The sequence below is a fragment of the Antechinus flavipes genome, chromosome 3, assembly GCF_016432865.1.
Source record: "Antechinus flavipes isolate AdamAnt ecotype Samford, QLD, Australia chromosome 3, AdamAnt_v2, whole genome shotgun sequence".
Classification (NCBI taxonomy): Eukaryota; Metazoa; Chordata; class Mammalia; order Dasyuromorphia; family Dasyuridae; genus Antechinus; species Antechinus flavipes.
In genome coordinates, this window is record NC_067400.1 from 457,268,933 (window position 1) to 457,285,731 (window position 16,799).

Sequence of the window (16,799 nt, forward strand, 5' to 3'; positions counted from 1 at the left end):
CATTCATTTTCCAGTTTCTAGCCACTACAAACAGGGCTGCCGCAAACATTTTGGCACATACAGGTCCCTTTCCCTTCTTTAGTATTTTTTTGAGATGTAAGCCCAGTAGTAACACTGCTGGATCAAAGGGTATGCACAGCTTGATAACATTTTGGGCATAATTCCAGATTGCTCTCCAGAATGGTTGGATTCATTCACAACTCCACCAACAATGCATCAATGCTGGGAGCCCACTTTAAATGGAGACTTTTGGAGGAAGGGTTTGTTGTTGTTGTTGATGTTGTTTTTGAGGGGCTAAAGGTGCTCATGGGGTATAGGCACCAAAGCTGAAGAAGTCTCACTGGACAAAGTTTCCTGAGAACATGGTCAAGATGGAGTCCAACCCCAGAGAGTATAGCTGGTGAGATAAGACTAGGGGCAGCTTGGGAGTCTTTTTTAAAATGAAGGCTTAGGGAAGAGTTCTCTGTTCTTTCTTCTACTTCTTGATCTACTTTCTGTAGTTACTATAAATGGAATTTCTCTCTCTTCCTGCAGATTTTGTCAACAATATATAGTCTCTTCCTCTAGTCTTCTGAGATCCTTGATTTTTTTTTTAAAGCTTTTTATTTTCAAAACATATGCACAGATAAATTTTCAACATTGACTCTCGATTTCTTTTAAACCAAGTTGCAAAACTTTTTCCCTTTCTCTTCTCTCCTCCTCCTCCTCCTGCCTCTATCTTCCCATTAACCGGGCCGGAGGGGTGGGGGGTTGGGGAGGGTACCTTTGTAGAAATTAGCACACTCAAGCAAAACAAAAGCACACGAAAGTATGTTCACAGGTAATACATACTCATGTCCATCAGTCCATCACCTCTCTGGATTAGCTTGTTACCACAGGCTTCCTCTTAGGTTCTGGAGACATGGTTGGTCATTGTGATGGGGGAATGAACACTCTGTTCCCCTTAATCTGTAAAATTATCACTCTGAAATTGTGTCCCCTTTTGATCTGTAAAGGAAGGGAGATTCCTGGTCTTCCAGACTCCAGAGAGTCTATGAGAGAGAGCATATTCTCCTGATTGGCCATTTCTAAGACAAATCACCCCATTGATAGTTGGATCCCCATTCAAATTCTGGCTGAAAAACCCTTCAAAATAATTTCTATTGGGAAATCCTAGTGTGATCAGCTTAAACTGCCCCCAGCATCCCCCTCCCCTTTTTCCCCCACTCCCAAACAAGATCTGCTCATAAGATAGGTTTCTCTTTATTCATTTCTTTGCAGAATGTCCAAAGTAGCATGCTTTGCCTCTTTGGCATAGAAGACATTCTCTTTTCAGCAAAAAACCTTTTGTTATTTCTCTGCCACTGAGGAAGTCAGTCTCCTATCAAAGCTGACCTCTGCAGAGCCAATAAACTTCCTTTTTTGCCAGTATAATATTTCAGGTTCGTGAATTCTTTCACGAAAGATCTGCCCAAAAGGGAATTCCCACAGCTCTCTGCCACTAGAACCCCATCATTTGCACTGATTATTGTTCTTAAGACTTTAAGAATTGTTGTTTTTAAAACTTTAGGAATTGTCTTTACAAAAATTGAGAAGTGGAGAATGCTTAGCTAGGTATATCTCGGAAAAACGTGGTTTTTGTCCGGGATGTACTTTGAAGCCTTATCCGTGTTGCAAGAACTTGATAACACTTGTACTCTGTTGGCATAGGCTTTCAAGAATCCAGAATCACCTCTATGTCATATCACTTCAAAGTAAACCTGAAAAGGTTTTAGAGGGTGTAATGCCATTAGGCTATGTATATAAACATTAACTTTTAGTATTCTTCTTATTAGGTCCTTGGCTGGTTAAATAACAGACATTCTATTGAAGGAATCATAATTATTTTTGATACTATTTAGTGAAATTGTAATGATAACTACAAACAGAAGGGTTGGAGTTGGTTTGGAATCCAGAGAAAATAGAGCCAATTGAGTATTTCTTGTCATTGAAAGTAATTTGACAAGATACCATTGTTGGGATACTTGCAGAGAGACTATTTAGAGAGAGTATTTCATACAGCAAACTGGGACACTGTTCCAAACTAGCACAGTGCATATGTAATATGAAAAACTAGCCAGCTACCTTTGCCTAGGTTAGAAAACCTTCAAATTGCCCTTTTTGAAAATGTGAGGTTTTTATGCATGTTGATACCAATGATTGTGCCAGCCACATTGTGTTTATACACAAAAAAGAAAGCTGAAAAGTGGGTTGGGGGGCAGAGGGGTCGGTCTATGTGGGAAGTTAAGATATGGCTGACTTGGGTGGGGGAGGTCCTTAAATAGAGATTTTGGAAGTAATACTTCCCTCCTTCCCTGCTTTCAAAGAAGTCTTAAGGATGAGATGAGTCTTATAAAGGTGTAAGTACCTAGACTGATTGGATCTTACCTAAAAAGGTCCTCTCTGGGCACATAATAAAATCCAAAGTAGTGCAATTGAATAGGAATTGACAGTTTATCAGTTGCAAATTAATAAATTATAAATCGGTCTCTTGTGTGGATTTCATTTGTGTGATTTAGTTCCCTAGAACCTGATTAGATTATCCAGTTTTAAATTAAATCTATAAAATGAAGACCTTATCAACCTTTTGATAATCCTACCAATACCCAATGAAATTTGTTCCCTATTTCCATCTTATTCATCCTCTTTTCCCCTTTTCCCAATGTTTAGCTTTTTTTTCTCTACTTTTTCAATTCTAGGAATTTGAAATTCTACATTATACCCTTCTACAAATCTTTGTAATAGATAATCCTATTCATAGTCATTCCTTTACGAACATAATTTAAATAAATGTTTTTTTAAAATCTCTATTCATAATCTTTTAGCATTTTCCCCCTGCCTCTCACTTTAAACAATTAAAAGGAAAAAAGTGATATCTCACTTAACAAAATGAGCATAGTTCAGCAAAATGACCACTTTGGCTACTTCCAAACATGTGCATCTCATTTATCACTTCTATCACTTATTTATCTAGAATCTTCTATCTGTCTATCTAGATCTTCTATCTATCTCTATCACTTCTCTTGCAGTTAGATTTCTACATTATTAGGACAAAATTTTATTATATAATAATTTCTTTTACAATACTATTTTACTAGAGTTACTCTTAAGGTCAGATTGCATTGAAAAAGGCTTCTTCTGTGGTAGGGATAGAGCCAATTATATCCAAAGCTGTTTATATATCACCCAGAGCTACTGACAAGGAAGGACAGGTGGGGCCAGAACTCCCTAGGCACTGATTTACAAGATAGTAGCAAATGTCCTTGTAGAGCAATGTTATTGCAATGAAAAGCTATAAGGTGTATCTTGATATCTAGCTTTGGTCTAGAAGGACATGGGTTTTAGAGTAGTCAGCAACCCATTATGGAGCCTTTAGCGGCGGCAGGTTGGATCCTATTGCTTTATAAATATGTGTGCCCCAAACCAGACACAAATTTATATTTTGTATTAGATTGTTAGAGGGTTATGGACACTTTATAAATTGAGGTATTATTCTGTTGCATATTCACCCAAATTGATTTTAATAATTAAACAAAATTCCATTTGAGTTTTGTGAAAGCATTTTGAAGACTGTAGCGCACGAAAATTCAGGGAAAGTCCAAATGATACACTGTCAGACCAGTCATGCTTGGTCCTTGCTCTTGGTCTTTTGGATCAAAATAGAGTCAAGCCATTAAGAATCCTTTCTTATTAGGTTACTTGTTCTGGTAACAAAGGATATTTTGCTTGGAGAATTGCTTCTATCCTTTTTAAAAATTCAAGTGCTATTGGAAAATAGACTAAGAGACTCCTAGATCCAGAAAGGGATGATAATCCTTTTACTTCATCCTTAACAAGTGGCCTTGTAGTATCAACTTCAACATCCTCAAATAGTCATGTGATAGTTTCCATCATTCCGTATTCAGACAGTTTTAATTACTGAGTTCTCTTTGACACAGAGCTGAAATCTGCCTTTCTCTGTCTCTACTCTTTAGATATTTGAAGACAATTCTTTTGTCTTCCCTACTTTTCCCTTAATCTTCTATTCTTCAAGTTAGACATTTTCATTCCCTCAGTCATTCCTTAAATGTTCTAGTTCACTCTTGTAAAGAAACTCCATTTTGTCAGTGCTTGTCCTGAAAGGCATATCTAGAATTAAAAACAGATATGGTCTGACCAATGCAGGAAGATTGTTCTGCCTATCCCAACTCCAGCAATTTAGGTTGTATTGCCTTTTGGGGCATTTATCACATTGATTTTTGATCACATGGTCAGCCTGGAAACACTCTTAGAGACAGGAACCACATTTGCCTTGTTTTCTTTGCTGAGCTGTACCCTGACATCACTAGTTTCTTGGATATTTCAAAGTGGAACCTCAGAGGCATTTCAGACTCAACTTGTTTAAAACAATTCATTACCTCCCCTCCCAAGTCTGCCCCTTTCAGACTATATCATTCTGTGGAGGGTGCTGGTGTTCTCTTAGCTACAAAGCTTATGGAGCGGTAGCAAGAGTGATGGGTGTGGAGACTGAAATCCTTGTTCTATTGCCTTTTTTTTTCATGTAACTTTGGGAAAGTCACCTCTGCCCTCTTTGAACCATAGCTTGTTTCCTCATCTGTAAAGTGAGGTATTAAGCCACATGCCCTTTTAGGGCCTTTCTAGCCTAAATCGTTGATCCTGTAACCTCAAAATCATTCTCAGTCTCTCTCTATATTCTGTAACTTGCCAACTCTTATGAACACTCCTACCCCAACGTCTCTTAAATCTGTCTTTTTTTGTGGTCACACAGTCACTACTGTAGTTCAGACCATTGTCACCTTTTATCTAGACTATGGCCTACTGTCCTTCAGTGATAGTCCTAAAATACAAATAGGAATGACTGTCTCTCATTAACTCATTAAGATTTAGTGATTCCTTATTGTCTAGCATCTGAACACAAACTCCTGACATTTAAAGCCCTTTAGATTCTGGCTGCAAGCCTACTTTTCAAGTCTTACTCTGCATTCCACTTTCTACTTGTTAACCCTCACACATGGCATTTGGCCCTGTGCTTTGGCACAGGCTGTCCTCGTTCCTCTAATGTGCTCATTCCCTTTTTCTTCTTCTTGGAAATCTTAACCTACTTAAAGGTTCAAGTGCCACTTTCTACATGAAGCTTTTCCTGATTCCACTAGTTTTTAGTGCTTCTCTGATTCCTCTCTCCCCATTATTTCTTAATATTTACGTGTGTGTGTGTGTGTGTGTGTGTGTGTGTGTGTGTGTGTGTGTATGTATTTATCTAACTCAATTTATGTGTAAATGCCGAATTGGTCTTCCTTAGTTCCACAGAATGTATCTTCCTTAAGGGCTGCAATTTTCATTTTTGGCTTTTGTGACTTCATCTCCTAGCATGGCACCTGGCACACCAGAGATGCTTAATAAGCGTTTGTTAATTGTCTTTTATTATTGCTTCTATTCTTTAACCTTAGTTCTTAAGGTTTAAATGAGTACTTCCTAATACTACTTCTTATAACATCCTTATGAAACTTCTTAGGTATGATACACAACTAACTATAGAATATGTGTAATTATCATTTGTTACAAGCCAGGCACTGTGATAAGGGCTACCAAAAAAAAAAAAAAAAAAGGCTAAAGAGAGTCCTTTCCTTCAAGCAGCTTATAGTCTAATAGGGGACGACAACATGCAAACAAATATATATGTATGTATGTATGTATATGTATATAGGCAAAGAGGAAATAAATAACACAAATACTGCCCTAGAATTAAGAGAGGGTAGGAAAGGCTTAATAATAACATATTATACAGCGAGTAGTACAATCCCACATTGCTTTGTGAATTTTGGAAAGGAGGAAAGGTAAGTAACTGGGAGGAATCGGGGAAGTTCTCGTAGAGCAAGTGTCATTTGAGTTGGACTTTAAAAGATGAAAATGAAAAATTTGTAAAAGATGAAAAAGAAGAGTTTGTCAGTTGACAAAGACAGGACCTTAAAGGCATTAGAAACAGTATGAAACTGAGCATCATGGTTGGAAATTGTAGAATGATAAAGACCTGATTTTCTTGAATGTGACATCCATGGAACAGGAATAATATGAAACAGATTAAGCTATTATCCTATTGTAGAGGGTCTTGAATGTCAGACAGTGGTGTTTTAATTTTACTTGGTAGGAAATCATTGAAGATTTTTGAGCAAAGAAATAACAGAGCTTATTATGCATAAGCAAGATTAGTTTGACAGCATTATAAAATATGGAATAGAGTAGAGACAGGGAGCCATGTTCCAGAAAATAGTCACTTCAATACAGTTCATGTTCTTTTACTTCTCAATCTTTGTACTTTTTGGTATTGATCTTGTTTATAAGCAGAAAATCTCATTTTAAGGTGCAGAACATTTTAATGTTATGTTTGACCTCTAAGTAATAAAATTTTAGTTTAAAATAAAATAGGAAGCTCTTTAGTTTAATCAATAATAAAGGCTTATAATTGATAGCTTTACATAAATATAATATTTTTATTTTAAAACATTGTAGATAGTAGTTCTAAATGAGAATTAAATTCAGTCCAAAAAAAGGAAGCATGTACCACTTTGCTAATAATAACTGTGCTGGATGATGGCACATTAAAATAAATGCTCATTTTTTTTTCTCCATAGAATGTTACATTTGTCTTTTTCTGTCAAATGAATATAAACCTATCAATATTATATTCGCATCTTTTTCCATTAATCTTTTGAGTGTAGTTTAGAATATTTTTCTCTATAGAAGAATTTATCTTTTCTATCCCTTAATCTAAATGCCTTTCATACATACATTTTCCATTTTTCTCACCTATCAAGCTTTTACTGAACTTAAACCATAATTAGTTTTCTCCTTATACTTGAGTCACTATATAACAATTCTTTTCTACTGAAGTTTGTACTTTTTGGTATTGATCTTGTTTATAACTTAAATTATCCATGACATTATTTTGCTAAACTTCTTATAAACTATTTGTTATGTTGTCATATCAGAATGTATATATTTTATTAATATATAAAATTATGACATACTTTTTCCATGTATCATTACACTTAGGCAGAATATTTTGCCATGGTTTAGAAGTAATATACAGTTTTTATCTTGAATAGTATTATACACGAACTTTTTGTACTATATATTAGCATGTTTGGTCCTTTAGAAATAACTATTTATGGATCTTTTATAATTGGTAGATATAAATTAAATTTTTATTTCATTTCAAAACTAATTTTCACAAAAATGCTCAGAAAAGTTGAGAAATATAAATATCTGTCCTACCCTGGATTAGGTTCTTATGAGCAAATGCTATTATGCCTTGTTATTATTGAGACTATAATAACATTATGACAGGATTATGAGCTCCAAATATACATTTACTAAATCAGAGGATAGAATATAGTTCTCTAGTATCTGTAGAAAAGGATAATTCTATTTTAATTGCTTATTTCATTCTGAATTATTAACAGCTTTTTTTTTCTTTTTGGAGTTTTGGAGTTTTCACAAGATAATATTCTGCCCTGAGAATTACTTGACATTTGCCATACCTCATGTTTGGCAGCTACTGTATATACACATTAATCTAAATAATTAAATGAGCACGCAATATATTTTTTAAAAGAAAATCAGCCGTTCTAATAGAAAATCAATCAGCTCTAATTCAGGTTTTTCAAAAAAGTGACATTCAAACAGCATATTTAAAATGTTCATTTGCATCATAAATTAACTTAATTGAAATACTTAGAGGATTTTCAAATCTAAATAAACTATTTGGAATAAAAATGTAAATCCTAAACTTGACTGATTTGTTACTGATTTATGTTAACTATGTTAAATATCTGTTCAGTTTTAGTGAATCCTTTTTTCTGATAGCATTTGTGAAATGTTTTTATGCATCTTTATTATTTTATATAGTCTTGATAAATTATAACTGGATGTTAAATTAATTAAAACTTTATTTTCACTAGAAGTATATCTATTATAAAAATGATTTACTTACAAATAATAAAATTCTAAGAGCTGATCCTCCTATCCATTATAAATTTATGAGAAAAAGTTATGAAATATAGATTGTAAAGCACTTACACATGTCAAAATGAAATTTTATCACAAAGCAATTGTTTTTGCCACGTTTGATTTGTTGGTCTATTAGCATTTAGTTTTTACCATTAACTTCGTTGAATGGACAAAAGTGACATCTATTTGACATGTATGAATTACTCCAGTAGAAAAGTAAAAATTCTGTAAAGGTCAAAATTGAAATTTGTGAAGTAATAATCAGAAATTGAAGCAAGTTTCTGCATTTTCTGGTCAGAGCACATATATAGTACATTGTTCTGTTGTTGGTGTCTCAATTTAAAAAAAAAATTCATTTTATATTTTACTGCAGATGGGAGAAAATGGCAAAAGATGGGATTAGTTGGTGTTCAAGGTATAGGAAAAATACACAATTGTACATTTTTGGTGGGGTGGTGAATTGCTTCAACTATTTTGGAAAACAGTTTGGAATTATGCAAAACCCCAAAAAATCCAAAACCTTTGACCCAGAAATTTCATTACTAGATACACAATCCAAAGAAATCATTTGTAAAAAAGAAAGATACCTATTTACATAATAACATTGTCAGCCCTTTTTGTGGTAGCAGAGCTGGAAACTGTCTACAGGCAATTGAAATGTCAGGAGATTTAGATGAATATCAGTTTTATTATAAGAGAAATTAACATGTATGTGGAACCCAAAGAGTTCACAGGCCTTACAGAAGTTTGCATAATTGAGTCTACTACTAAAGGAGGAGGAGAAAACAAGAAGGGGCAAAGCAAGGCTATGGCATAAGCTACTTTCTTTTCCCTTGGGAACCAGATAGGAGGGTATACTCATCTCCAAGGGACCCCAGTTACACAATATCATATCAACCTGTGACAGACCCAGCTGAAACCCATTTGCCTCTCGACACAGTTTGGGGTGCAAACAACAAATTATGTCCGGGTTGGGGTCTTGGGGAATTTAATTATTGACATATTCAGGGCTTCCTTGCTTGCTCTGGGTCCAGTGTTTAGGGAAAATATCGCAACTCAAAAAGACAAGTTCAAGTGACCTCTTAACAGTTCTTAAGTTTGAAAACAAAGTAGATGCCCATTGCCTGGGTAAAGCTAAACAAATTGTGCTATTACCAAGAGCTACCAAAAGAGATAAACAAAGTGTAAATGAAGAAGAGGGTGAAGGGGGGTCAGAAGGGTATCATATATGCACTGGAAATATTGCTAGATTTAAAATTAAAGAACCTCTTGTGCTTTTTCTGTGATCTAGACTATGTAAGTTATGTTTCAGAACCTTGGTTTTCCTCACCTATAAAATAAGAGGCTAGTAAACTACCTTACTAAGGTCCTTTCCTGCCTTAAATTCTTGATCATTTGAACTTATTGTCATGTGAATCTAAGGGTGTATGTTTTCATGAGAGTCCTGTAAGGACAGAGAGAGGGACTGGGCCTGTGATTTCATTGATAGAGAAAACAAATCACCAAATACAGGTCTATAACTTTGCAATTTATAGTCTTTGAAATTTGACTACCGCACTGAGAAGTTAAGTGATTTTTCCATGGTGACAGCAATGTGTCAGAGGCAAAACTTATAACCATATCTTCCTGATTTTGAGGACTTCTCTGTTCTGAGATTTCTTCTGCTAATAGAAAGAAGGCAGATTGAAGATTAGTGGAGTTGGTCGGATTGAGGAGTTTTCATTGGTCTTTATTATTCCTAGATTGTTGAACTGCTCTAATTTCTAGCAAAATTGAAAAGTTTGGGATGGAGGAAGTAATGCTTTATGATTTATATTCTTACGTTCAGTGTAAAAACTTGGGAATTTTTGGAAGTGAGTAGTAATTGTTATTTTTCAAAGTTTTCAAAAGGTCAGGTTTTTGGACTGTGTATAAGTATCAGATTATTACCATTTCAAGGTACCATAATATGTGCTCTTTTTATGGAGTTATATAATAGTGCTAACATACTACATTGAAACTTTCCACCCATTAACCTTCATAGAAAGAATAAAGCATGTTAATTCTTTATTGGAGAATATGTTGATAGTTTATTTAGATAATGTTTAGTATTTCAAAGTTTTATGTTATGGCTTTCCTTTCCCTTTTCAAATACCTCTTCTTCCAGGCTAGAACTTGTTCTTTCAAAATGCTTAATTTTCTTTTGTTACACTGCATAGCCATGTCTACAGCATAACTGGATATGTACATAATTTTTTTATTCAATTCGTTATGGTTTAGCCCCAGTTAACCCTTTTTTCCTCTTTTGCTTTTAATTCCAAAGTAGAATTTCGAATTGAATTGGTTTGAAACAGAGTTATAACTTTTTGTCCTTTTATATGTTGGGAATGTTATTTCATTTTCCACTAAGCATTTATGTGTTTCATACATTTAATTTTAAAAGAGAATGTGGTTAGTAAGAGCAAATTTGAATTGTACTTATTTTGTCCAGTTTTTATTTGAGTGATATTAATTATTTTGCCAAGTGTCCCAAAAAATTATATAGGAGTTTGTATGTTGTGACATAGAATTATGCTAGATTAATTATTCTTGCTTTAAACATTAGGCGTTTTGCTTTTGGGAAGGAAAAATATGACAGATATAGCCAAAATCTAATAAAGGAAGTGTTCAAGCCAGTAGCCCAAATAGCACAAAGAGTCCAAAACAACTTTAGGCATAGGCCCCAGTACCCTGCATCATTTAATTTGTTTGATGTTATTATGCCAAATTAATAAAATTTGAAGGAGATATTTGGCTGATTGGCTTGAGTCCTCAAAGGAAGATAGATTTTAACAGGCAAGAGAGAGAGATAGAGGTGGTGCATTCTAGAATGGGAATGGCCTGGGCCAGAATGAGAGAGGTTACAGGAACATAGATTAAAATATGAAAAGTACCTTTGATCCATCTTGTATAATTCCTTTGTTTTCCAGGTGGAGAAATTTAGGGAGGGCCCAGAGAAGTTAAAGAATTTACCTGTTAAATGGCAAAGCTGAGAATTGAATTCTGGTCTTTTGATTCCAGGGTGAGGGCTCTTTCTACTTACCAGCTAATTCCATGACAAGACTGAGTGATCACAATTCCTTAATATCTATACAGGTTGTAAAGTCCAGTTTCTGATAAGAGGCTGGAGGGTGCAAGGAGACTTCAGAGAAGTGAAGTAACATCTCCGACCCCCAGTGTTGTAGTGTGGACCTGGATTCTGAGCATGTGACCTTGGGGAAACTCACCTCATTTCCCTGACATCTACTTTATTCATTTGTAAAAAGAAAGCATTGGATTTCTATAACCTCGAAGTCCCTTTCAGCTCCAAATCTGTAATCCTGACATTTGAAGGAACAATGTATACAATACTTTTATGATCTTTGTTTGCTCAGACAAGGTGGGATGGAGTTGCAATAACTACTATTACTATAGTACTTTGTTGTCCTATAAGAATACTGCACCACATCTTTATAGGTAAATATTTGAATTGCAGTAGTATTGTTCCTTACTGTTGTGGATTGACAATATTTATTTGTTTCTACCTATTATGTAATTGTCTTTATGAACAGAGGCACCTGAAAATATCTTATCTGTTCAGCAGCCTTCAATTTCAGTTTTTGAATCATAGAATAGTGTTGTCTTAAATGTTTTGAGGCTCTTATTTATCTTAACTTTTGGCAGGGAAAAGGATAAAATATCTTATATTCATTGGATAGGCATGGGTTAGTTTGTTTTTATGTTATATTGAATTCATGACAAACTATAGGGTAATATAAAACTATTCAAAATTAGTATTCTGTTTTGAAACAAGTTCTGATTCCTGTAAAACTTATGTTTGAAAATAAAATCTTTAACTGCCTTGTACATAATAGGTACTTTTAATGATTCTTAAAGTTGAATTTATTACTCATCATCTTCATAATTTTTATATTGATTTCAAGATACAACTGCTTTGTAGGTTAATTGTAGGATATCTTCTGCATTTTAATGGTAACTCATTTTGTATGACATACTTGATGTTGTCCAAAGTACTTCTTTCACAGTAATTTTGTCAGGTAAGTAGGACAAATATTGTCATTGTCAGCATTATGCTTATTTTATAGATGAGGAAAGTAAATTTGCCCAAGTTCATATAAACAGCATGTTGAAGAGTTAGTATTTGAATCCAAGTACAATGCCTATTAAATAATTTCAAAAATTTAAAAAAAAATTCTACTCTGTAAGATATGGTATTTTATGTGTGGCATATTTAGTTTTGTAAAATAATGAACCATGTTTTATTATATTTTGATTTTATTTAACATATTAGAGCTGAAAGTCAAACAAGATTTGTTTGTAGATAACAAAAGACAGTTGATCAGTAGTATTGCACTTGAGAAATGATTCTAGCTAAAGGTCGGCGGTAATGTTAAGGCTAATAATAAGCTGCTCTTCTTTACTCTTGGAGACTGTTATGGGTTGGAATAAAGCCAAGAATGAAAGTAATCGGAACCCTGCTCTATTAGTGTTCTGGAATTGTTTTATACACATTAAGTTGAAACTGGAAGAAAATGAACATTTTAAATGAAATTATCATAATTATTGATTTAACTGACTAGCTTCGAAAATAGTCATCCCAGTTTCTTATATCTTATGTATAGTTAAGGTAATGAAGTGCTAAAACCTTAATTACTAACAGTGTAATTGCCATAAAACCTATGGATTGTTGTGTTTCATTTATTTTATTGTTCAGGTTTGATCACAAAATAGCAGCTTCCTGCTGAGGCAGAATTGGATTTGACATTAAAAATTATATCAGAATTTTGTTTTTGTTGTGTATTTCCAGATGTGTCAGGAAAATTTTGGCAAAATTAAATAGTTAAATCTACGAACTCCACAAATGTCCTTTTAGTATCTCCTTAGGTTAGATGATTTATTAGCAATATTTCCTTTCTGCTATATATGCCCATCAAATGGATTCCAGAAGTCTGTAGATAAAATTCTACTTTGTGTCTTATCTATTGCATTGTTTTTGTTTTATGACAAACAAACATATAATATAAACATGGAGCTATTTATTTAAAAATGTTGGTATAAGAACAGTTCTCACAAAAATAATCTTTTAGGAGGTTGTATAGGTTTCTTGTGGGGAGGCCTAAATGCCCCTAATTTATTGAAAGGCTTTGAATTAAAGATATTCTTGCATGATAAGCACAAAAATATAATTAAATAGAAATAAATTTTATTCCATGCTAGACTCGTGATAAAAGTGTGATTAAATATGTCATCCTTTTCAACCTGTAAAATAAAGTTAGTTTCAGGGGGTGTTTAGGGCATATCCTTTATAGAAATTATTTGTGTGGTTGCCATTTATGGGTAAGAAAGGTATTTTTTTTTTTTTTTGATGTTTTTGTGACCAAAATTAAGCATACTTTATTTGATCAAATAATGATTGCATGTTTATGCCAGTTTATATTTGATTTAGTAAGCACAGAAATACCAAGTGAAGTGCTAATATGTTTGCAGTAATGGGAGAGACTATCTTGGCTCCACAAATTACCATTCTTGTGAAATCAGAGAATCCTCACAACTGCTACTTGTAGCCAACTCCAGATTATTCCTGTAACAGATTACCCACACGATCTAAGACAAGTGCTCCAGTATTGACACAAAGTCCAATTCAATTAAAAAAAATTATTAAGCACCTGCTATGTGCCAGCCAGCGCATATATCTATATCTATATCTATATCTATATAAATATATAGATAGATAGATGTATATCTAGTCCCTGCCCTCTATGAATTTACAATCTAATGGGGGAAGAATATACACAAAAGGAACCTGGTGTTGAAACCAAGCAGAAGCTGCAGAAGGAAAATAGCAAAATACTGCCCTTTTCTTTGCCCCTGTGAATTTACAAGCTTAATTCCTTTATTTTTATATTTATTCCTATAGCCCTTTCTCTTGTTAAACCATATTTCCAAACACTAGGATAAAACTGTTAAGGGATAGAGTGGAAATGCATCAGCTGGAGGTCCACAAGTGAAGAACAGTTTGCTGTGGGAAATTTGTCAGAATAAAACATGCTAGGCTACAGGCTGGTGGAAAGAGGGCTGGGTTTATATTGAGGCAGGGGACCTGGTCTCAGTTTCTGCCTGACCCTTGTTTCTCAAACTCAGTATTATCCATAGCGATTCATTCCTACTCTTCCATCTACCCTGTTAGCCACCACATCTTGTTTTTTCTACCTCCATAGCATTTTCTGTATACTTTTCCTTGTCTTTACTCATATAACTGATAACCTTAACTCATGCCCTCCTCACTTCACTTCAGACTTGGACTATTACATAATTATCTCCTAATTCGTCTCTCTTACTCAATTCTTTCCTCTCTGATTCATCCTTCTTACAACTGCAAGAACTTTCCTTAAGTGCCAATGTAATCACATCATTTCTAAATCTCAGGGGTTTCTTTTCATTCTAGGGTTAAATACAAACTTGGGCATTTTAAAGGCCTTCACAACTTGATCCCAATCTTCCATTTCACCCTTACTGTACGTTATTCCCTTCCACACACAGGGTGGTTTAGCAACTTTGCCTAGACTTCTTTCTCATTAATAATCATTCTTCCACTCTCCTTGTCACAGTGATGAATTCTTGGCTGCTGATGGAACTCCAGAATTCCTCCCTTCTTCCTATGCACCTCAAGGATCTAGCTATCCTTTTGACTGTGTGTTCTGAAACACCTTTTTAGTAATTAATAAAATTATTTTCAGCTTAAACTTTTCTTTCTCTTACTTTCTTCGGATAATTACTGAAATCTTGTTCCTTCTTGACATTTTTTCTGGCACTCATTTAATGTTGGTTACTCTTTCATTTTTCATACTCAACTGGTTTTAATGGAATTGCCCACCATTTTTACTCCAAATTCTTCATCTACTCAGCAATCTTTTCTTCTTTAAGGTTCTTTCAAATCAAATTTATCAGTCATCCCAGATTTTTGGTAGCTCTTAGCTACATATAGATTTCCATTCACTTACCTTTTTCAGTGTGTTTGATATCTTGCCCAAAGTCTTATTTCCATTTCATCTTCTTCTAACATATATACATAAATATTGGTTCTTCCTCTACTACTTTGGATTTTCCAGTGCCTTATTCTACTCTCCTCCTATGACCTATATCTCTCTATTCCCTTGAGAGTACATGAACTTACTTATACTTTTTTAATTATTGTTTGGTCGTTTTAAGTCATGACATGACCCCATTTGGAGTTTTCTTGGCAAATATTTTAGAGTGATTGAGGCAAACAGTCCCTGCACTTGAAGGAGCTCACAGTATAATGGGCAGACAACATGGAAATAACTATATTCAAACAAGATAAATAACAGATATAAAGTAGAGAGAATCAATAGAGGGAAGGCACTAGCATTTTTCCCCCTCAGTAGTATTTTACTTTTCCAATTACATGTAAAGATAGTTTTCAACATTATTTTTTGTCTCTCCCTTACTTCCTTTCCCAAGCCAGCAAACAATCTTATATAGGTTATGCATTTACAATCATTTAAAACATTTCCATATTAGTCATGTTCTGAAAGAAGAATCAGAGCAAAAGGGAAAAAGTCACAAAAGAGAGAAAAAGTAAACAAACAAAAAGGTGAAAATAGTATGCTTTTCCTTTGGATGTGAATGCCATTTTTCATCCCAAATCTATTAGAATTGTCTTGGATTGCCTCATTACTGAGAAGAGCTAAATCTGTCATATAGTTTACCATCACATGATCTTGCTATTATTTTGTACAGTGTTCTGGTTCTGCTCATTTAGCATTAGATCAAGATCATGGGAGTTTTTCCAGGCTTGTCTGAAATCGGTCTACTCATCATTTTTTATAGAACAATAATATTGTATCACATTCATTAGTATAACTTGTTCAGCCATTCCCCAATTAATGGGCATCTTTTCAATTTCCAATTTCTTGCCATGACAAAAAGAACTGCCACAAACATTTTTCCTCCTTTTACGATCTCTTTGAGATACAGACCTTATAGTGACAGACAATACACTGTTAGATAAAGGATATGCACAATTTTATAACTCTTTGAACATAGTTCTACATTGCTCTCTAGAAGTGTTGGATCTGTTTTCAACTCTACCAATAGCGCATCAGTATCCCAACTTTCCCACATCTCCTCCAATATTTATCATTATTTTTCCTGTCCTCTTAGCTAATCTGATAGGTTTAAAGTAGTACCTCAGAGTTTTAATTTGTATTTCTCTAATCAATAGTGATTTAGAGCATTTTTTTCATATGACTAGAAATGGCTTTAATTTCTTCATCTGATCTATCTGATCATATCCTTTGAGCATTTATCAATTGGGGAATGACTTGTATTTTTATAAATTTGATTTAGTTCTCTTTATTTTAGAAATAAGGCCTTTATCAGAAACACTGGCTGCAAACATTGATTAGAAGGGAAGCAGAAAGTTAGGAAACAAGTAAGGGGGATGAAAAGGGAGAGAATTCCAGCTGGCGAAAATTTATGAAGTCAAGAGAATGGAGTGTTTGTGGAAGGAACGGATAGGAGGTCATTATCACTGGATCTCAAGAGTATGTAAAGATAAATAAGGAATAAGAATACTAGAAAAAGGGGCAGCTGCAGGTTAGGAAGGGATTTCAATATCTAACAGATAATTTTAGACTTGATTCTGGAGGATATGGAGAACCACTGGAGTTTATTGAGTAGGGGAAGATTGACTGGAAACAGGGAGAGAATTAATTTGTCAGGGAGATCAATCA

The 16,799-nt window shown here is 34.2% G+C and overlaps 1 protein-coding gene across 2 annotated transcripts in view; it reads left to right on the forward strand.

Moving 5' to 3' along the window:
- Positions 1-16,799, forward strand: part of LNX2 (ligand of numb-protein X 2) — an 87,465-nt gene that overhangs the window by 12,374 nt on the left and 58,292 nt on the right. The gene's annotated exons all lie outside the window — the stretch shown is intronic.